The following is a 24,790-nucleotide window of genomic DNA, read 5'->3' on the forward strand; positions in this document are numbered from 1 at the left end:
GCGTAATGATGTACAGCTGCGAGTCTCCCACTAGAACTACGCTTATGCTTACAATACATTTCTAAAACATTTTTGCATTTTAAAATGCAGCTTTGAAAACTGCTCAAAGCCATATTGCAATTTTTATCTTAATTTAATCAATCATGCAGCATTAATGGATATCATTCCCATATCTCAAAAGTATGATGGTTTCAAAACATTTTAGATGGTTTCCCTCATCATGTATTCTGTAGGTAAGTGCAGCTTTCAGAACTGTCACGTCCATTTATGGCACTTTTTTCAGCATTAATATAAGCTGAGCGATACAAAATAAAAAATGTATATTAAATGTTTTTAGGAGTGCCATCCCTTCTACATATTGTGGCTATTATTGTTTCTGGAGTTTTTACAATGTGTGTAACTACTTAATTATAAATAAACCATTATTATTTATATATATTGCCGTTTTCAGGCTTATTACCGATATGCAGATGGGTTTAATTTATTCAGTGGGTCAGTAATTGGCTTATAAATATCGGCAGCTGATACATCGGTGCCTCCCTACTTTAAACCCTTATTGACTAGAAAGAATAGTTTTTATTTATTTTATTTTTTTTTAAATGCCGCTGATATTAATTATTTTTATATTTGTGTCCAATAGTGTCTGATAACTGATATGCAGAACACATTTTTTTTCTTTGTTTTGACACAATAACTAAATAATCATTAGACTACAAAAATAAAAACATATTGAACAATAACAACAATAATTATTATTATTATGCCAAGTTGCTTCACATTCTACATGGTTGCAAAATTATTTCAGTCTTTGTTTTGGGCTATCTAACTTTTAAGCTTAAAATGCTTTGCATTTCTCACTTAAGAATGAATGGTTGTTAAGTAATTTCTGCAACTCATGTTAAGTAAATTACTCTATACACCGTGTTTTTCCAGTTAAACTCACAATGCCAGTGTTGGGTGCTATTCTCCAGAGACATTGCTTTTAGAGGTTTTAGAGAATTATTTTTAAGAGTAAAGAGACAAACAACTTTTTGGTAAATGAAGGAAAGGGGGTGATGGATTAACGGACAGCAATGGAATCTCCAGCACAGCGAAGTATCTAACATTAGCATTTTATGGAGAATCCCTCTCTCAGGGAGCCAGTACACAAGGCTGCAAAGAAAAAGCTGGGGTTGTTCTTCAAAATCAGCTGGCAGCAGGACTCAGTGCTCATTTTTTGACTCACTCTGTGTGCACAATGAGAATTTGGCCCGAGAACCAACAAGTTAGAGCCAGGAATCTAAAGAAGCAACAAACAGTCTAGGAATAAAACAAGGAACCCTGCACAGAGCCCCCCACACAGGCCCTGTCAGACACACTAGCCCCAGGCGTACACTTGCTATAATTCCCTTCTTCCTGCCTCTGCCGCACACAACTACATTCCACAGCTGATACTGCTCACTCGCCTGCCATCATATGAATCTAAAATAGCTCAAATGAAAGGTTGGAGACTTTCTGATTTCCACAAATATTTACTTGCCTGCAAATTACCAAAGAAGAGTATATAAGCATATGTGAAACATAGTTTGCATGCAGTATACTCAGGATATGCATGACTCTTAACTCGTCAAGTAGGGTACGAGCAGGGGCGGAGCTAGGGGGTGACCATAGACTAAAGCCTGGCCACCCCTTTCGCAATTGCCTTTTCTATCATTTTTTTCTTAGGCAAAATTAATGTTGCTTGGAGAATAATCTATATCTTTACAACCACAACACATGGGAAACTTTTCAGTTGCATGCACCAATTAAACAAAACGGCAGCCCTCGAGCTGAGAAACTCTTGCAAGACTCATTATAACCATACTACTAGAAGCAAATGCCCTTTCACGAGTTTTCTTGGCATGGTGGTTATGGCCATTGGTTACGGGTGTGACGTACTGTTGGCATACACTTTACCGTGTTTTCAGCATGCAAGAGGAGAAGTCCATCTTCAGAGCCTGACACAATTGCATTAGTGTTTGAGCATGTGATTCCTGCACGTGAACACGTCGTTACATGTGAGCTAATAAAATCAGATGATTTTATTAAAATCATCTGAAATACTTTTCATTCCAATGTTTCCAAAATTGACAATTTAGCAATGATTTATCCATATTCCATATCTTGCATAAAACAGCAGTTACTATCAATTTCCACTTTCACGGTGATTCGCATTCTTCTTGCATATCGCCATCTACTGGCAGGGAGGAGAATTTATGTTAAAAAAAGGACTTAAATATTGATCTGTTTCTCTCCCACACCTATAATTTCGATTGAAGATATAGATTTAACCACTGGATTCATATAGATTACTTGTATGCTGATTTTTGGACCTTCAAAATTCTGGTTCCCTTTCACTTGCATCGTGAAGACCTACAGAGCTAAAATATTCTTCTAAAAATCTTTGACTATTTTCAGCAGAAGAAAGAAAGTCATACATATCTGGGATGGCAGGAGGGTGAGTAATTAATGAGAGAATTTTCATTTTTGGGGGAACTATTCCTTTAAGCTGACTGAATGACCTGTATCAAAAGTTAGATGTGGGAGAATATCCAGTTCAACTCAGTGGCTTATCAATACATTTTTTTTTTTTTTTCTCCATACAATGAAAATTAATGGTGAGAGATGCTAACATTCTACCTATCATCTTCTTTTGTATTACATAGCAAAATACAGTCATACAGGCTAGAAATAACATGAGAGTGAGAATTATTTAAAAATAATTAAAATTTCTGGGTAAAATATTCCTTTAATTACAAACAAGTATAATTTATTATAGATGACTGGGTCATGGGCACATAAAGCTGCCTAGTATTTAAGGTTGAACAGATTTTTTCATTTGTATAATGTTTTTTCAGCGCCACCCTAGAGTGATTGGTGGCCCCTGCCCACCACCTCTGTTTAAAATTCCAGGCTCCACCACTGGTTACAAGACAAAAATACCACAGTCGGTCGAAACAGATCCTCAAACTCACGCCCAGAAGTTTTGTTAACCAAAATGTTTTCGTCATTTATCATATTTTAAAGAAGCCCTATTATGCTCTTTGGGATTTTACCTTTCCTTAGTGTGTAATATAGCTGTTTGTGCATGTAAAAGGTCTGCAAAGTTACAAAGCACAAAGTCCACGCCAAAGGGAGTTACTCTCTCCCACAGAAAACACTGCTCCTGAACTGCCTGAAACGCCTGGTTTGCAGTCCAGCCATTACTTCCGTGACTTAGCTATGTCACTATGTAACACATTTGCATAACGCCCGCCTAAGGGCAACTTCAGCTATGGTAAGGTGCATTACATTTCCAACACATTCTCTAAGCGGTTGACCAATCACAACAGACTGGGCCAGCTGACCAATCAGAGCAGTCTGGGCTTTTCAGAAAGGGGGGCTTTAAAGAGACAGGAGCTAAAACAGAGCGTTTCAGACAGAGGGTGAAAAGAGGTGCTGCAGCAATGTACAGTATGAGAAAAAATAATGTGTTTTTTTAACATTAAAGCATGTAACCTATTCTAGTAGACCCCCAAAATACAATTATGAACCTGTAAATGAGCAAAATATGGGCTCTTTAAAAATGTCAGCAGATTTACACACAAATTGCAAACAAAATTATATATATATATATATATATATATATATAAAGCCTAAGCAGTCATATAAACAGTAAATCATATCATAATATATCATTTTATTACACAGGAACAGTTTGCTAAGACAATGGTATTCTGCACCTGTTTCAGCTGCACTAAAACTAACCCTTTATAATGGCATATTTTCAAAATTGATTATGATTATGACTTAAGTGAAGCAACCCAACATATATATCTGCACCTAAAAATATATGTACCATTTCAGTGCTTTGTTTTTGTATGCAAACACATGCTCTGTCAGCATGGATGACAGCTATAGAAATAGGGTAATGGGAGTGGTTTGCTTTCAAGTGAAGTCAAAGTTCCTACAGTAAATAGGTGTCAGGGGACCACTCACATCTCTCAGAACGGGTGTATTTTGCAGTGAGTACCTAATCTACCATAGTGCGCTTAACCTCAGAAATGGCCTAAAAAGCCAAGAGTTTGACAAATGAACAAACCCTACTGAACACATACAATCTTTCCCCACTGATTCATTTGAAAAGAGGAATAATAAAAAACACTAAAACTTCTGTCTCAGGTAATTCAATCTTGTTTCTACAAAGCCTGTAAGACTTCCTGAAAAGCAGATTTTGCACTGTATTGATAAAAAACCTACATTTCTTTTACCTTCATGTAATGTAAGATTTGTGGTGTTCTGTAGAGTATAGAATATTATTATGTTGCTATGGTTACTATTGCATCAATGCCACAAGTTAGGCTAAATGACCCTGTAACGGGTTCACGATGGGCAAGGAGGAGGCGGGAACTGGCAGAACAGTCAACATAACTTTAATGATGTAACTGAACTTAAAACAACATGAAACAAACATAAACACACACACAGCGCGGCCGCTCGAACTGGCGCCTCTGGCTCGTCTTTATCCCCCTCCCGGCTGATTAGCCCAATTCAGGGCCGGGTGTGTGTCCTCACAGCCCAGCCCCACCCTCCTCCTCGTCACAAACCCCCAGGAAATCTACCTGATGTGCCGCCAGGGTTTCCACGGCAATGACCACTCAGCATTTCACTGAAACAGCAGGATGGAACATAAAAGAATGAAAACTACAGGTTTCTGTCTCACCAGACATACAGTATTTAAAGCTACACTATGAAAGATTTTCTTGTTAGAAATGAACAAAAGTTCATAAATGAGCAAGTACACCAACAGTCTGTCTTCCAAATCATGTTTTTGCCATACTCTGATTCACTATGGTAAGCCTATAATAATTACTTATATTTTAGAGCTATCTGGACAGATTTGGCGGGAAATTGCAACCTTCGTCATTCGTCCGTGCGTGTTCACGTCATGTCCATAAATAAAAGAAAAATAAGATCCAGCTACTACAGCACATGTATGTGCGGTAATAGGTGTGGTAGTAGTTTGAAGTTGAAGCATTGTAGCCACAACAAATAAGCGACAGTGACCATGGATCATTCAAAAAGGCAACCCTCTGAGGAATCACCCGTTTTCAAAATAAAGAAACCGAGAACCAAGAAGAGACAGCAAGCCAAAAGGGAAATCGACAGAGCCCATAATAAATCAAGAAACAACATCGGATTTGCTTTTCAAAGGTGGTGACAGCACCGAGATCTTAAAGGATTTAAAACAATTCTTGTTGGACAGGTAAGATATTTTATTGGACCGATAGCCAGGGTTCAGAATGAGCCAGGTAGCTCTCTTAGTGCGGTAGTTCATTAGATGCCACTCTAATGGGGCATTTTATTATGGATTGTGGTAATGCAGTGCTTTCAACTTCATTTTTGAGGAAACTTTTATTCTGGTAACAATGCCAATCTTTAAACCAGTTACTACCTTGGTCTATTTGCCTGCTTGCTAAGTTATAATAGTTTTCACCATTTGATTTGATCTGATTTGACTAGTATCATTATGTCTTATGTCATCGTTGCCTAACTCTTGTAATGCTATTTATTTTAAACAACTGTTTTCAATAAGTCAAAACAACAGTGGAAGATACAGGCTGGTATTATGGAACCGTCACAGAACTTTTTTTGTAAGGGAAACACAATCAACTAAGGAACAAAAGAGACACTATGGCCTCAACTGCAAACATACAGCACAGCCCCAATTGTCAATGTGCAAACACCATCAGAACGTGTGGCCATTTAGAGTATATGAAAACATGCAGCTCCAAAGAAATTCATAAACAAAAATACATGGCTGCGAGCGCAGAGCTGTGGCACAGGCGTAACGTGACAGAGGACCCTGAAGCACATCTGTCGGAAGGCCAGTTAGATGGAATTCTGAGCAGCGGTCAAGACATGCCCTGAAACACAAACACCATTCGGCATGTGTCGGCTCTCAAACACACGCACACATGAACACGTACAACTGATGCTTCAGATCTGTTTGAGTAGAGTGATTCCGACAGGCTGGGGAAGGGGAACTGCTATATCACTTAACTTACAGTAATGTCTTGTTGAAAATTCAAACAGATATAAATGCATGTATAAAATGGCTATATAGAATAAAATGACACAAAGGAGCAAATTCACTAAACAGTTGCACCACTTTTGCTCATTATAAATTAGGCTCATTATAGATTGTGCTTTATTCACCAAACTCTGTGCTATTTGCCCTGCATAATTAACAATGTGCTAATAATGCCCAAGGAAAGCAGGCAGTAAACTAAATTTGATTTAAAACCAGTGGCATGCATAGACCTCAGCAGGGACAGAGAAGGAGCGATAAAAAAGGGCACTGATAATTATTATTATTATTATTTTTTTTTTTTTTAATGAGTAGTACTTATATATATACTTAACTAATTCATTTGCTTTTACAGTATTTCAGCATTTTTATTATTATTATTATTATTATTATTATATACATATCCTTATTTTTCCATTATTTCCTTCATCACAAATACTGTAATAGCATACTCTGTTCTGTTTCAGCATATTTCTCACAAAAAGCATTGCAATATTACAATGTTTTTAACCATGGTCAGTGGAAATGCCATGTTTTGACATGTATTATAGTATAACCATGGAACTTTTTGAAGTACCTTGGAGTACCATGAATATATAATGAAATATGAACAAAATATTATTCAGTACTATGGTATTAACATTATAACACTGTAAATACTAATAGTTATCTCAAATATTTTTTATTTTTTTTTAAATAGCTGACTTAACTTAAGCTTTATTTTTTACTATTTTAACTAGTTTTAATTAAGTTACCATTACTCTCTAAACCCTAAAATTGTCATTAATAAAAATAATCAAGTGTTACTAATTAAACAGTACTTGAAATGTCATAACTCAAATATATATGTTATTTTAAACTTTGGCTTTGAGTACAACTAACTCAAAATGATCAAGTACAAAACTGCAGCTGTGTGGATACCCATAAGCCCTTGCGCTTGAATAAATTATGTAAGTTTGGTCAAGACAAGAGAACTTGTGGAGAAATATAATAATTGTTATAAAAATTCTATTTTATAGTTTTAATTCTTATGACTATTGTTGTTGTTTTTTTGTAGCTGGTTGATGCTAGTTGTGATTTGTTTAAAGTCAACAGTGATTAGTGTTACCTCTGGTAAACTTTGAGCCTGTTAAATTTAAGTAATTCTTCTCTGCTCAGTTACTTTACAAAAGTGCAGATTTATGTGCACCTAGAAGTACTGAGGAGAATTCAGTGCGCCATATGGCTAACCTAGAGTCCAGTCATAATTTCCCTTATACTGGACACTCACTGAGCACTTTATTAGGTACACCTACACACCTACTTATTCATGTGATTATCTAATCAGCCAATCATGTGGCAGCAGTGGAATGCATAAAATCATGGGGAAAAAAGTGATCTCAGTGATTTCGACCGTGGCATGATTGTTGTTGCCAGATGGGCTGGTTTAAGTATTTCTTTAACTGCTGATCTCCTGGGATTTTCACGCACAACAGTCACTAGAGTTTACTCAAAATTATGCCAAAAACAAAATACATCCAGTGAGCAGCAGAACGGAAAAGCCTTGTTGATGAGAGAGGTCAATGGAGAATGGCCAGACTGGATGAACAGCTGACAGAAAAGCTACAACAGCAGAAGACCACTTTGAGCACTTTATTAGGATCATAGTGTTCCTAGTGAAGTGCTCATTGAGTGTATAAGACATGCCATAACTCAATTTAAATAATTAAATAAAAACAACGAAACTTTAATCACAGATGAGTTGTTTACTCGTAACAATTCAACTGTACTTACTGTAAATAATTAAGTTCACTTTACTTGAGCCAAATAAGTATGTTTACTTAGAAAAAGCATGCAAAACGATTGCCTTAAAATGTCAACTAATTAGATTTTACAGTGATTTTGTTCTTGTCTCATCTCTTCACTTTCTCTCATCTTGCACCCCTGCATCCCCCCTTCTGTGCATGCCACTTAAAACAGATTTTCTGTTGATCATGCCAGCAGTAATTTATGAAATTATGATCAAATAAAGAAGAAGAGGGCTATAACCTGGCATTTATCTACAATTTATTCTCAGTGAATTACCTCCTAAGTGTTGTTGAAAAAAATATTAATGTCGGAAAGTGGCCTAGCTCCAACATGTCCATTCAAGAACAGATCATAATGACCATGTCTGCCAAGCTCCAAAAAGGACAAAAACACCTAGTATCCTAAGGATTTTAAAAGTAGATCATATGACTCCAGATGTCTAGTGCGCCAAGCTTGCTTCTAGCCCACATTTGCTTCCAGATTCAAAAATGGCACATCAACGATCATTGACGTCAAAACGTTATTGGTTGTTATGTTTGCAGCAACCAAATGTGTCACGTCATTTTTTAATTCTGGATTCAAAGATGGACTATATGTGAGCTTTAGTGGATGGAAAGTGAATAACAACTTAATTTAAGCTTCCTGTACTTATATTACTGTTTTATTGTGTGCGTTTTTTTTTTTTTTTTTTAAGCCTGACAGATGCGGTAACTGTGAACTACCATTGTATGGAAATAGTATTTGAATATTTATTTTGTGGTCCATGAAAGAAAGACAGTCTGGGTTTGGAACAACACGTGTGAGTAAATGATGACAGAATTTTCATTTGTGGCTGAACTGCAATTCAGTTTTTATCAAATGAATAACAACAAAGGAGTCACAGTAGGGACAGAGATGTCCTCGGGTCACCTGCTCAACACTGCTGTAGCATCAGCAAATAAAAGCTTATAGTCTCACATGGGCATTTAACCATCTGTCTCTCTAGTTCTGTTGTGGGTTTGTGTAGCTTATAAATCTATATGCGAGTGTGTGTTTAACAATATGTTTCTGAAAAAAAGGAAAAACCTAATCTCCCATTTTAAGACTATGTGACTATCAATAACACAGGACACAGGAGAGGAAAGTAGACTAATGAAATGATTTGGAGAAGAGCTTTGTGGGGAGATCATTTGTGCGACTAGTGCTATAAGCAGACACACACACGCTAACACACTCGAAGCGCGATGCTGGCTGCCCTCCCGAGGCAGTCATTACAGGGATTTGTTCTGCTTTCACTTATAGTTTTAACAGATCAATTGCAGAAGCATGCGCTAAAACCCATTATTAGTTCTGAGGGCAAAGTCTTAGTTTGGGGGGGGAAAAGGGAGGGGTGGATTGTCCGTATTGCTGTGTGTTTGAAACGCAGCTCCTTCATTAGCATCCATGACTGTGAAAAACATTCCCCCGGAGATGAATGAGAAAATCAATTAGGAGGTGAGAAGCGTTTAGTGCTATCAGTACATGCAAAAACAAATTCTTTTAGTGTAATGGAGGCGCCTTCCCTCAGAGATCTCACTCTAACTCTAATTCTTTCCAAAGTTACTTGCATATATTTCGAATGGGGGTTAAAATGTCCCCGATACTGAGACAAAATCACAATGCACGTCTGACATGACATAAGTGTTTATGGAAAACTTCTAGTTCTACAACTTTTTCTACAATGCTTTTCATTCCTCTTTAAAGATGAAAAGAGCTTCTTTTTTGTTGTTGTTGTTGTACAACAAGACTCACTGAGCACTTTATTAAAAACACTATGGTGCCCAACGTGGTCTTCTGCGGTTGTAGCCCATCTGCCTCCAGGTTTGACGTGTTGTGCACTCTGCTCACTACAATTGTACAGAGTGGTTCTCTGAGCTACTGCAGCCTTTCTGTCAGCTCAAACCAGTTTCCGTCCACAGAACTGCCACTCAATGGATATTTTTTTTTGTTTTTGGCACCATTCTGAGTAAACTCTAGAGACTGTTGTGCGTGAAAATCCCAGGAGATCAGCAGTTACAGAAATACTCAAACCAGCCCGTCTGGAACTAAAAATCATGCCACGCTTGAAATCACTGAGATCGAATTTTTTCCACATTCTGATGGTTGATCTGAACATTAACTGAAGCTCCTGACCCGTATCTGTGTAATTTTATTCATTGCACTGCTTACACACATTTGGCTGATTATAAAATCGGGAAATATTTTTGCAATTCTGTTTGGTGCCACAAAATGCGCAGAAATGACAAACATCACGTTTAAGTCCTGCAAAGTTCATGCATTCCATGCATTTCTCCCTCCCAGGATCTGGAACATCCTGAGAGGTTGGACATAATGTCAGATGAAATGTGCTTGGGAACCTTCTTTGTCTTGGCCAATTAGACACTGCTTTCTTTGAGTAATGTGAAAGGGGTGTTTGGATGGGCATCGGCAAGTTTTGAATGTTGTGTTGCAGAACACGTCATGTTCTGCTGTTTTGATATACTGAGCTAATTGAGCAAAAGTGCGTTTTTATTATAAAGGGCGAAGCAGTTAGATGGGAATTAACCTTGTCATAGAACTGACACTGTGTAATGCCCCTGGCCTCTCTGACACTCAGGTGAGCTTATGTAAGTTACCTCTTTCTCTCTCTCGATCCCTCTCTACATCAGGAGTGCACTTAGGCAGCTCTGTAAGGGTACGGAATGTAAAGCAGCCAATGTTACGTAAAAGAATAAAACAAAACAGGTAAACCTAAAGACAAAAGCCATTACCCTTTAAAGCAGGGGTGTCAAACTCGGTTCCTGGAAGGCCACATTCCAGCAGAGTTTAGCTCCATCCCTAATTAAACACACCTGAAGCAGCTAATCAAGGTCTTCAGGAGTGCTTGAAGATTACAAGGAGGCATTTTGGAGCAGGGCTGGAACTAAACTCTGCCCTCCAGGAACTGAGTTTGACACCCCTGCTTTAAAACCTCAGATGAGTAGAGAAAAAAATAAACTAAACTAGAGAAAATAAACATTTACATTTTACATTCATGCGTTTGGCAGATGCTAAAGCAACTCATAGTACTTTAAAGGTATACATTTCACCAGTTAATGCTTTCGTGGGGAATCAAACCCTATGCCTTGGCCTTGTTAGCACCATGCTATACCAGTTGAGCTACAGGAACAAACAATAGGAAAGGTTTCAAGTGTATGAAAGAACAGACCAAAAACATAACTCACTATTTTTCATGGAGAAAGAGAGTGAATGAGGAAAAGTGCACTGGTGGTGTTTAAATTCGAAAAAGGAGGAAAGGAAAAGGAAAAAGATACTTTTTAAGACTTACCAGATTATCTTCCAACAAACAGACAGGAGCAAAAACGAATCACCCAATAATCACAAACCTGAAAGTGAAAGAGAGAAAGAGATGTCTGAAGAATTCTTAACACTGTAAATAGGTAACTGTGTTCACATTAAATAAATATTCCGGGTTCAATACAAGTTAAGATCAATCGACAACATTTGTGGCATAATATTGATTACCACAAAAGTTAATTTTGACTTGCCTATCCTTTTCTTTAAAATAAAGCAAAAATCTGGTTTACAATGAAGCAAATACAATGGAAGTGAATGGGGGCCAATCCGTAAACATTAGAATACGAATAATTCGAAACTATAGCCACAAGAAGTAAACAAAATGCATGTTAACATTTTTTTGTGTGATAAAATCGCTTACTAACCTTTTTTGTGTAAGGTCAACAAACCCAAAAAACGACTGTAAAAATGACGATTTAAACAACTTAAATAATACAGAATTAATGTAAGTGCTTTTATAAAATTATAACCTTTGTGTCTTTAAACCCTCCAAAAATTGGCCCCATTCACTTCAAAGAAAAGGAGTGATGAGTCTAAATGATTTTTTGTGTTGATCAACATTATGCCACAAATACTGTAAAATCAGCTTAACATTTATTAAGCCCAGAATATTCCTTTAATAACACAAACCAGCTATTTTCAGTTTTATTTTTTATTTTTATATTTTGTTTTCTTAATTATGATGCTTTTATTTCCATATATTAAGAGACAACATGGAATATGTATATGTTTACATTAATTAGCTAATAATAAATTAATAAATCTGTCAAACCACAGGACTATTTAAATTAACTTGTGAAGGCAAAAGTGTATTAAAAATGTTGTGAAACGTGACCAGTTGCAGGACCTAAAATACTGTACATGCTTTCCCTTTCTTTCATAGTCATATACATTTTAACCTAAACTCTTGAAAAAAAAAGTAACACTTTACAATAAGGTTGTAATTGTTTAAAATTAGTAAATGCATTTGGTATCATGAACCAACAATGAACAATATATTTTTACAGCATTTCTAAATAAATCTTGGTTAATGTAATTTCATATAAAAATTCAACAATTCATTGTTAGAGTATTTAAGGTCAAGTGCTGATAAGATAAGATTAATAAGTGTGATAAAAGTATTGTTCATTGTTAGTTCGTGTTAACTAATTACGATAATAAATACAACCTTATTGTAAAGTGTTACCAAAAAAAATAAATAATGTTTTTTATCAACTTCCTGATTGTACTTTAAACTTTCGAGGACTTTTCAAGAACTTTTGAGCTTTAATCGTAACTGCATTTAAACAACAATGACAACAATGCCTAAAAAGAACGAGGCAGATGAGGAAAGAAAAACAAAAGAAAAAGTTCCAAAATGCTAATTATGAGGTTCCACTTGTGTGTTTGAGGAACATGATGCATGCGGCATCCTGTTTGAATGCACAGGTAGGAGGTGGGGGGTCTGTTTCCTCTCCAAGGGCCTACAGACGCACTCCCTACCCACACAGTGTCTCTTTTGTTCTCTGATAAATTGACACTGCCAGTTCCCCACGTTGCCAAAACATGTGGAAGACCACAGGGAAAAAGAAGTAGGAGCAACACTGCTACATGTGATTGGTATCACTCCAACTGACTGTTACTGTTACTTTATTACCCCACTTTCTTCATGTTTTTATTTGCACTGTCCCCACAGGCATTCATTTCAAAGCTCTGATTGAGGACACTATGACAAAAAAATGTCATTGTGTTCAATCAGCCATCCATATTATTGAATAAGCTGTATCACGCCAGATAAGCCATCAGCCTAAACACTCATCAGCAGTAGTTTTACTAGGCATACAATGCTTAATTTTTATTATTTACATATAAAGTTACAACAAAATCCATCCAGGAACTGATGGGACAAACATATCTGGGACACACTGCTCAACTAATCAAAACAAAGCAAAGAAATGAGTTTGTGATAGAATTTGTTGTACAGTGACAAAATCGTTCACTTTTAAAATGGCAACTCTGGAAAGGAATCTATTAAACTCCTTTCTAAAATTTCAGAGTGTTTAATAAATGATTCATTGTCAAACAGCTCACTAAAAATGTACAAAACATTTTCTTGGCTACCGCAACATATTTTGCAATTAAACCGAGGAAAAATGAAATCAGACCGTGACACTTTTCCTTCAAAACCCCATTTTTCAAGCAGCGCAGAAGAAGAACATCATGTGTTTTTTTCAGAATCTTTGACCAACAAGCAGAGAAATATGGCTCAGAGAAATCTAATCGAGAGCTGGCTAAGTTTCTGTGCCATTGGAAGGACTACACTAATAAATGAAATAGACTCATAAATTCTACATGGCCAGTGGCCATAAATGAGGATGGATCTGTTACGTCCAGATCTATGTGATGACCGTCTCTCATGTAATCGGTACAATAATTATTATTTTTCTTATGACTTTCTGACAGCATTTTTTTTTTTTAAATGTGACTATATACTGGGGGAAAACAGTTAATATAATGTACCTGAATAAAGCATTGCTTTCTTATTTTAAAAACAATGGCAATGACAATTTAGCAGAAAGTGTCCCACTTTACCTGATTTCACCCTCTATCTATCTATCTATATATATATATATATATATATATATATATATATATATATATATATATATATTATATTTATTTTTTTCTTGGGCTGTCAATCAATTTTTTTTTTTTTTATATGATTATGCCGATTAATTAATTAGATTAATCACAATTAAATGCATATATTAATATTTACTGTTAAAGGCCCCCCAATAATTTTTTTATAAAATAATTTGAATAATTATAAATATAATGTATAAAAGTTATTATAATTCAGATAATTCAAATTCATTACATTGTGCCAGCAGACAAGCATTTAGACAATATGAAAAGTGGCTTTAAAAGTTAAAATATTGTTTTATTTCCCTATCATTGAACATAACCCAATTGGCCTAATTCAGTGTGTGCTATTTTTAACTTTCGACCTACGAACTCATGCGTCACATGGAGACTTTTGGAGCTTCTCTCTATTGTTGCGTTTTCATCTACTCTAGTCATTAGTGTTGTGTTGGATGCCGTTTCACATTAAACGTAGTTTGAAACTTTGAAAAACCCATCTTGAGAACCATGCATTCTGTTGTGCTCGGTCCAGCTGTCTTTGAGCAGAAGAGTGCGTCATCTGTGGAAGACTGTGCTGCCTGCTTTCGTTAGTTAGTCACATTGGAGTTGCACTGACTGCCCCATCATGCCAGATTCGTGAAAATGCCAAAGTGGTGGTTTATATACAGTCTATATATATATATATATATATATATATATATATATATATATATATATATATATATATATATATATATATATATACAGTTGAAGTCAGATGTTTACATACATCATAACATTTCACAATTCCTGACATATAATCATAGAAAACATTCCCTGTCTTAGGTCAGTTTGGATCACTACTTTATTTTAAGAACATGAAATGTCAGAATAATAGAAGAGGGAATTATTTATTTCAGCTTTTATTTCTTCCATCACATTCCCAGTGGGTCAGAAGTTTACATACACTGTTAGTATTTGGTAGCATTGTCTTTAAATTGTTTAACTTGGGTCAACCGTTCTGGGTAGCCTTCCACAAGCTTCTCACAATAAGTTGCTAACACTCTGGACCCTCTCCAGTTGTTAACAGACAAAACAGGTCCACAGAAGATGCCGTCAGCACAACAATACACACTGCCCTCACACACTTAGAAAGCAAGGATAGCTATGTTCGAATGCTGTTTATTGACTATAGCTCAGCATTCAACACAGTGATACCATCTAAGCTCATCAACAAGCTTTCCACCTGGGTTCCGGTAATGGCTGCGGAGTGATCAGCCGTGTTTTTCACCTCGCCCAGTCCACGTTCCTGTTGTTCATTATCTACCTTCACCCATCTTTCTCAAATCATTATTTAGTCACTTCACTGTTAGTTTATCATGCCCAAGCCGTCAAAACAGAACAAGCCGGATCATTCCCGAGGCTTTATGGAAAATTGTACTGATTCAACCGAGGCTAGTGCTAGCAGCGATCATGCGGTTAGCCATGAGAGTCGTTACCTGACTTTTCACATGGAGCTTTGCTTAAACACATTGCCGACGTCATTGCAGAAGAAGGTTGGTGCACACAAAAGATGTTGAATGACTCTTTCGTTAAACTGGAGTCTGGGCTGGATGTGAAAGTTGATAGTATCATCAAACGCATCGATGAGGTCGCTGCGGCCACCGACTCTCTTGCGACTCGCCAGGCCGAATCAGAGACTCGTATCTCCACCTTGGAAGATGCATCGCTCCGCTAAAATGGAAACTGGCTGCACTCGAGAAACTTAACACAGCACTTACAGAGAAGGTTACAGATCTCGAGGGTCGTTCCAGGCGGGACAATATCAGAATTCTAAACCTCAAGGAGTCCGTTGAGGTAAGTGATCCCATAAATTTTTTTTAATCTTTCATCCCAAAACTGTTTGAGTTGCCAGTCTCATCTATTGCAATTGACCGCGCACACCTAGGGCTTGGTACGCCTACAGATGGCCGCCCTCGTGCTGTTATTATCAAGATTCATCGCTCCAGAGACGTTGCTACAATTCTGACCACAGCTAGACGCAAAGGCCAGCTTCAATACGAGGATCAACTTCTCCGTACCTTAGATGAGCTTAAGGAGGTTGCTTTCGATATGTGTAGCGGTAAATCCCCTGGATTGGATGGAATTCCCCCAGAATTTTACACAGCCTTCAGGGACAGTGACAGGGACTCCCTCTACTTTTTGATATGATTCAAGCCGCTGTTGAAAGAGGGTCCTTCTCTAGAGATGTGAATATTGCAGTTATTTCGCTTTTGCTCAAAAAGGACAAGGACCCTAATGATTGTTCAAGTTATAGGCCTTTGTCCCTTCTAAATGCTGATCTGAAAATCTACGCTAAATTGCTTGAGCGAAGGCTTCAGCCGGTCATGACTAAGCTTGTCAACTGTGACCAGACAGGCTTCATTAGAACTAGGTTAGCATCTGATAATGTTAGAAGATTACTCCATATAATACACGGCAAATCTTCGTTGACTCTTCCTACCACTGTCCTTTCCCTAGATGCTATGAAAGCCTTTGATCGTTTGGAATGGCCATATCTGTGGACTGTGTTGAAGGTCATGGCTCTGGGGTCCTCTTACATTCGTATGATCAAGGTGTTGTATGCAAACCCCACAGCCATGGTGCTGACAGGTAGAACTTGTTCTTCATTGTTTGACATGGCCAGAGGTTCTCAACAGGGATGCCCACTAAGCCCTTTTCTTTTTGCACTTTCGCTTGAGCCACTGGCACAGACAATATGCATAGATAAAGGTATCACCCCAATCACAATATGTGGAACCAGTCATCATATTTCGTTGTATGCAGACGATGTCCTTCTTTATTTAGGTAATCCATTGCAGTCCATACCTAACATCTTAACTATCTTTGGCAGCTTCGGCGAGATTTAAGATTTAAGAATAAACTGGACAAATTCAGCGCTTCTTCCACTGATCGGCGCAATGAGAAACACAGCACGACCCTCAAGTATACCAGTGGTTAAACAATTTAAATATTTGGGTATTATGATTGGTGCTATATTGCAGTATATAATTAAGACCAACTATGAGGGTATCCTGTCTAAAATTTCAAGTAACCTGGATAATTGGTCATCACTCCCAAATTCTCTTAGATCAAGTGTATCAATTATCAAAATGAATGTACTCCCTCGAATTAACTTTGTGAGTTCTATGCTGCCCTTGCCTCCCCCTTCTCATTTTTGGGACAGTTTACAGAGCATAATTACCAAATTTGTCTGGAATGGAAAACGGCCACATCTTAAACTTTCCACGATGCAACGAGATAGATTCGATGGTGGACTTTCACTTCCCAATTTTAAGTTGTATCACTGGGCTTTTACACTACATCCCCTGTTTAGCTGGTATGATGACAAAACTGATGTTTCTTGGCATTCCCTGGAGGAAAATCTGGTTCTTCCTCTGAAGTTAGATGAAGTTTTATTTGCTAATATCCCTTTAAATAAGTGTAAACTCCAACTCCTTTAGTATCACACGTTCTGTCGGTCAGGAGAGCAGCAGAAAAAGTTTGTGATATCCACTCTAATTGGAATCCCTACTCTCCTATCTTTAATAATGATGGTCTGTTCATTGGTAAGCACCCTATTAAGTTTGGCCAGTGTCGACAGTGGTACAACAAAGGGATTCACTCCTTGGGTGATATAATGGGTGACAAGGGCCTTTACACCTTTGAAGAACTTTCTATTCAGTTCAACCTGCAGAGCTCCACCTTTTTTTTTACTTACAGTTGAGGGCAGCCATGAAGGCCTATGGGGTCCCTTGGATGGCTCCTCTTAAAGACCACCCTTTACTGAAAGTATTACGTGAGACCAATGGAACAAGAGGATTAGTTTCTAAATTATATGTTTTTTTTCTGGAAAAAATGTATCCTCCTTTGACAACAGACTCTTCCTGGTGGACAAATATTCCGGACCTTTCCCCCAGTTTTGATTGGGATGGTGTCTGGGTTATGGTAATGCATGCTTCTAGGAATCCGGATCATCAACAAATCCATTTTAATTTTATTCATAGGACTTATATGACTCCACGTAAGCTCTATAGTATGAAGCTTAAACCTGATCCTAATTGTACCCTCTGCCATACAGGGGAAATTGGTACTTTTTATCACATGATTTGGGAATGCCCTGGGGTTGCTAACTTTTGGAATATGGTTAAAGAAAATTTGTCCACTATATTAAATGTTTTGGTCCCTTTGTCCCCATCTGTTTTTATTTTAAATGATCTCTCTGAAATCCAACTTAACAAAATCCAAAATGAGTGTTTTTAGCTGGCTTGACAGCTGCCAAGAAATTAGTAGCAACGAGATGGAAACCTCCACATTCTCTTAATAAGCAATATTGGGTTCTCACATTTATAGATGTGGTGTATCTCGAATTGTCCACTGCACTCATTCATGGTGCAAGTGAGGACACCATCAGACCCTGGGCCCAAACTTTGGAGAAGCTCAAAGGTCTACTGATTTGAATTAAGTAATTAAGTAAGTAATTTTACTTACTGTTGTAATGGCTGATTGTTTGTCTTCATCATTTTGTATGTTAAAACGATATCAAAACAACAATAATAAAGGAAAAAAATTGATTAAAAAAAACAAGCTTTCCACCCTTGGCGTACCACCCACCCACTGCAACTGGGTTCTATATTTTCTAATGGGCAGACCCTAGTCTGTAAGAATAGGGAACCACACATCCGGAACAATAACCATAAACACAGGAACTGCCCCATGCTCTGCATGCTCTTCACCTATGACTGTGTGACCTCCCAGAACAACACCAGCATCATCAAATTCACTGATGACACGACAGCCATTGGACTGATAACTGGGGGTGATGAGTCAGCATACAGGAGGGAAGTGGCTGACATAGTGAAGTGGTGTCAGGACAACAATCTCTCCCTAAATGTTAAGAAAACAAAGAAGATGACTGTTGATCCACAGAGGAGAAGGGGCAGCACTCAGCACTGCACATTGCCGAGACAGAGGTGGAGAGAGTGAGCACTTTAAAATTCCTTGGTGTTCACATCACTGAAGATCTCACCTGGTCTCACAACAATACATACCTGGTGAAGAAATCTTGACAGCGTCTCTACTTCTTGAAAAGGCTGAGGAAATTTGGCATGTCAAGCAAATCCTCAGCAGCTTCTACAGGTGCATAATCGAGAGCATCCTCACCAGCTCCATCGCAGTCTAATTTGGAAGCTGCACAGCTCAGGACCGTAAGTCTCCACAGCAGGTGGTGAGAGATGCCCCAACCATCACTGGAACAGCCCTACCATCGCTGGAGAGCCTCTACCAGGCCAGGGACATCAGGAGGGCCCACAGCATCAAGGACAATAGCCAAACCCCAAAACAGCCTATTCACACTCCTACCATCAGGTAGATGCTAAAGGAGTGCAAAAGCAAGAACAACCAGGCTAAGAAACAGTTTCTACCTGCAGGTCATCAGGCTTGTGAATGACTCTCATCCACAGTCCCTCCCCCCAGCACTGCAGACACAGTTTTCCCTCTGTTCATTAGAGGTGTCAAGCTTTACCCCACCCTGCCTACACACACATATTTATGAATGTAACAACATTATGGACCACTACTGAGACTACCTCTGCAGGCTTTTGCACAAGACCATCTCCATGTTTACAATGCTTATATACTTTCTCTTGTACACTATTTTTAATTTATGTTTCAAATGTTTACACTTATATGTATGTGTATACACTTTTACTTGTCCACTATTTGTAATTTATGTTTTTTTAAATGATTGTTGATGTTGTGATGGTTTTTTTTCTCTCTCTCCTCCTTATGTCCTGTTTAAAGTATGTCTGAGGTTGCTGGGAGGATTCACAGAGTAAGAATTTCATTGTACTGTGTAACACTGTTTCTTGTACATATGACAATAAACTCTTAACTTAACTTAAGCCATATTGCCACAACTTTGGAGGTATGCTTGGGGTCATTGTCCATATAGAAGACCCATTTGCGACGAGCTTTAACTTCCTAGCTGATGTCTTGAGATATTGCTTCAATATATCCACATAATTTTCCTTCATCATGATGCCTATTTTGTGAAGAACAGCATTCTGTAGAGTATTTCTGTAACTGCTGATCTCCTGGGATTTTCACACACTGCAGTCTCTAGAATTTACTCAGAATGGTGCCAAAAATGGAGTGGCAGTTCTGTGGACGGAAATGCCTTGTTAATGAGAGAGATCAACAGAAAATAGCCAGACTGGTTTGAACTGATAAAGTCTACGGTAACTCAGATATCCACTCTGTTCAATTGTGGTGAGAAGAATAGCATCTCAGAATGATATTTTGAGACGCAGGTTGGCGCTGTTTTGGTGGCTCAAGGGGGACCTGCACAATATTAGGTAGGTGGTTTTAATGTTGTGGCTGATCGGTGTATATATATATATATATATATACACTGAATACAGTATATAGGCAGCTGATCAGTCAACAAACCATACTGGCTGTGCCCGAAAGCTGAAAAGCTGCTGCCTTCAGAGGATGTACAGTATATGGAGGCAGGATGAAAATAAGGTGCCTTTCAAACTGTTCTGAGACCAGTTTCTTTAAGAGGTACATTCATACAAAAACGTGATTGGTTAAGTCAATAACTGATTCAAACTAAGTTTATCTTCACATAGCATCCTAAAAACACTGTTTATGATGCGACACAACCAAAGTGAGAAGCTCCAAAAGTGCCCATCTGATGGATGTGTACATAGACATGTCCTTAAAAGCCTTTATAATAAGTCTACCTCGGACAGATTGAAGAATTCATTTGCAAAATGGATTGCTGTGGACTGTAAGCCAATGATAGGCTTATGTTTAATGATATGGAAATAAACAGCATATTGCCTTCTAAAGCAACTTTATTTATTGCCTAATCAATGCTTTACTCATTTGCCACAATAATTTAATGTATTTTAATTATAAGAATGATGGCCGAGTTTTGAATAATGTACAGATTTTGCTCTTATGGAAAGAAATTGGTACTTTTATTTGCCAAAGTGGCATTCAACTGATCACAATGTATAGTCAGGACTTTAATAACATGAAAAATTACTATTACTATTTGAAAAAAAAATTCAGAACTCCTTAAACTACTTCAAAGAGTTCTCATCAAAAAATCCTGCATATGCAGCAATGACAGCTTTGCAGATCTTTGGCATTCTAGCTGTCATTTTTTCCAGATACTTAGGTGACATTTCACCCCATGCTTCCTGTAGCACTTGTCATAGATGTGGCTGTCTTGTTGGGCACTTCTCATGCACCTTAAAGTCAAGCTGATCCCACGAATGCTCAATGGGGTTAAGATCCATAACACTCTTTTCCAATTATCTGTCCAATGTCTGCGTTTCTTTGCCCACTCTAACCTTTTCTTTTTGTTTTTCTGTTTCAAAAGCACTTTTTCTTTGCAATTCTTCCCATAAGGCCTGCACCCCTGAGTCTTCTCTTTACTGTTGTACATGAAACAGGTGTTGAGCAGGTAGAATTCAATGATGCTGTCAGCTGAGGACACGTGAGGCATCTATTTCTCAAACTAGAGACTCTGATGCACTTATCCTCTTGTTTAGTTGTACATCTGGCCTTTCACATCTCTTTCTGTTCTTGTTAGAGCCAGTTGTCCTTTGTCTTTGAAGACTGTCATGTACACCTTTGTATGAAATCTTCCGATTTTGGCAATTTCATGCATTGTATAGCCTTCATTCCTAAAAACAATGATTGACTGACGAGTTTTTAGAGAAAACGGTTTCTTTTTTGCCATTTTTTACCTAATAAGACATGCCAGTCTATTGCATACTGTGGCAACTCAAAAACTAACACAAATACCATGTTACGCTTCACTTAATGAACCAAATAGCTTTCAACTGTGTTTGATATGATGGCTAATGATTTTCTAGTACCAAATTAGCAATTTAGCATGATTACTCAAGGATAAGGTGTTGAAAATGAGGCCTGTCTAGATTTGATCAAAAATGACTTTTTTCAAATAGTGATGGTGCTGTTTTTTTACATCAGTAATGTCCTGACTATACTTTGTGATCAGTTGAATGCCACTTTGGTGAATTAAAGTACCAATTTCCTTCAGAAACAGAGAAATCTGTAAATTATTCCAAACTTTTGGCCGCCAGTGTGTGTGTATATATACACTACCGGTCAAAAGTTTTGAAATGCTTGACTGAAATGTTTCTCATGATCTTAAAAATCATTTGATCTAAAAGCGTATGTTTAAATGTTTGAAATTAGTTTTGTAGACAAAAATATAATTGTGCCACCATATTAATTTATTTCATTATAAAACTAAAATATAATTAAAAAAAAAAAAAAAAAAAACAGTTTTTGAAATTGATGACTTGGACCAAATAATAAAGAAAAGCAGCCAATAATTGCCAAACATAGATGGAACTCATTCAATACTGTTTAAAAAGCATCCCAGGGTGATACCTCAAGAAGTTGGTTGAGAAAATGTCAAGAGTACATTTCTGCAAATTCTAGGCAAAGGGTGACTACTTTGAAGATACTAAAATATAACACAGTTTTAATTTATTTTGGATTTTGTTTAGTCACAACATAATTCCCATAGTTCCATTTATGTTATTCCATAGTTTTGATGACTTTACTATTATTCTAAAATGTAAAAAAAATAAAAAAAATAAAAAATAATAATAAAGAATGAGTAAGTGTTTCAAAACTTTTGACCGTGTATATCAGGTATATCAGAATCAGAATCAGAATGAGCTTTATTGCAAAGTATGCTTACACATACAAGGGATTTGTCTTGGTGACAGAAGCTTCCAGTACACAACAATACAAAAACAGCAATAAGACTTTAAAAAAATAATTAAAATTGAATAAAAAAATAGATTAATATTGAAAAGAAAAAAGTATATATAGAATACACAATAGACAATATATATATATATATATATATATATATATATATATATATATATATATATATATATATATATATATATATATGACACACACACACATACATATACACATACATATATACATATTTATATACATATACATATATACATACAGACATACATAAATATACACACATACATACACACATACACAAATACACACACATACATATATATATATATATATATATATATACATATATATATATATATATATATATATATATATATATATATATATATATACATACATACATACATAAATATACACATACATACACACACACATACACAAATACACACACATACATATATATATATATATATATATATATATATATATATATATATATATATATATATATATATATATATATATACACATACATACATATACACATATATACACATATACATAAATATAAATATATATACATACATATACACACATACGTAGTGCAAATCTAAATACAAATCGGTTACATACAGTGCAAGGGAATGTAATGGCAGAAGAGGTAGGATGTGTTGGATAATATAAAAAGACTAAGCTGTGTATTGCACATTAATTATTGCTCAAAGGGGCAGTTTTAACTGTTCATGAGATGGATAGCCTGAGGGAAAAAACTGTTCCTGTGCCTGACGGTTCTGGTGCTAAGAGCTCTGAAGCGTCGGCCAGAAGGCAACAGTTCAAAAAGGAGTGGGGTCCAGAGTGACTTTTCCAGCCTTTTTCCTCACTCTGGAAGTGTATAGTTCTTGAAAGGAGGGCAGGGGGCAACCAATAATCCTCTCAGCAGTCCGAACTCTCTTTTGTAGTCTTCTCATATCCTATTTCGTAGCTGAACCAAACCAGACAGTTATAGAAGTGCAGAGGACAGACTCAATGACTGCTGAGTAGAACTGTATCAGCAGCGCCTGTGGCAGGTTGAACTTCCTCAACTGGCGAAGGAAATACAACCTCTGCTGGGCCTTTTTCGCAATGGAGTCAATGTGGGTCTCCCACTTCAGGTCCTGTGAGATGGTAGTGCCCAGGAACCTGAATGACTCCACAGCTGCCACAGTGCTGTTTAGAATGGTGAGGGGGGACAGTGTTGGGGGGTTCCTCCTTAAGTCCACAATCATCTCCACCATTTTGAGTGTGTTCAGCTCAAGGTTGTTTTGACTGCATCAGACAGCCAGCTGTTTAACCTCCCTTCTGTATGCAGACTCATCTTCATATCGGATGAGGCCGATGACAGTGGTGTCGTCTGCAAACTTCAGGAGCTTGGCAGAGGGGTCCTTGGCGGTGCAGTCGTTGGTGTAGAGGGAGAAGAGTAGTGGGGAGAGCACACATCCCTGGGGGGCACCCTATATATACCATATATATATATATATATATATATATATATATATATATATATATATATATATATATATATATATACACACACTACTGGTCAAAAGTTTTAAAACACTTACTCATTCTTTATTATAATTTTTTTTTTCACATATTAGAATAATAGTAAAGTCATCAAAACTATGGAATAACATAAATGGAACTATGGGAATTATGTTGTGACTAAACAAGATCCAAAATAAATCAAAACTGTGTTATATTTTAGCATCTTCAAAGTAGTCACCCTTTGCCTAGAATTTGCAGACATGTACTCTTGACATTTTCTCAACCAACTTCTTGAGGTATCATGCTGGGATGCTTTTTAAACAGTATTGAAGGATGGGCACTTATTGGCTGCTTTTCTTTATTATTTGTTCCAAGTCATCAATTTCAAAAACTTTTTTATAATGAAATAAATTAATATGTTGGCACAATTATATTTTGGTCTACAAAACTAATTTCAAACATTTAAGCATACGCTTTCAGATCAAAAGTTTTTAAGATCATGAGAAACATTTCAGTCAAGCGTTTCAAATCTTTTGACCGGTAGTGTATATATAATTATTTAATCATTACATATTTAATGCATTTTACTTGGAGGCCTTTTGCGGCAATCAC

The 24,790-nt window shown here is 36.9% G+C and overlaps 1 protein-coding gene across 3 annotated transcripts in view; it reads right to left on the reverse strand.

Moving 5' to 3' along the window:
- The window catches only part of LOC127446356 (lipoma-preferred partner homolog), a 324,624-nt gene that overhangs the window by 260,922 nt on the left and 38,912 nt on the right, over positions 1-24,790 (reverse strand). For 2 of the 3 annotated variants that reach the window (XM_051707241.1, XM_051707242.1), the window contains exon 2: positions 11,202-11,259. The exons of the other annotated variant lie outside the window; for it this stretch is intronic. The gene's annotated coding sequence lies outside the window, so the exon portion shown is untranslated. The remainder of the gene's footprint in view (positions 1-11,201; positions 11,260-24,790) is intronic. 3 annotated transcript variants of the gene reach the window in all.

Source organism: Myxocyprinus asiaticus, chromosome 9, assembly GCF_019703515.2.
Source record: "Myxocyprinus asiaticus isolate MX2 ecotype Aquarium Trade chromosome 9, UBuf_Myxa_2, whole genome shotgun sequence".
NCBI classification, from domain to species: domain Eukaryota; kingdom Metazoa; phylum Chordata; class Actinopteri; order Cypriniformes; family Catostomidae; genus Myxocyprinus; species Myxocyprinus asiaticus.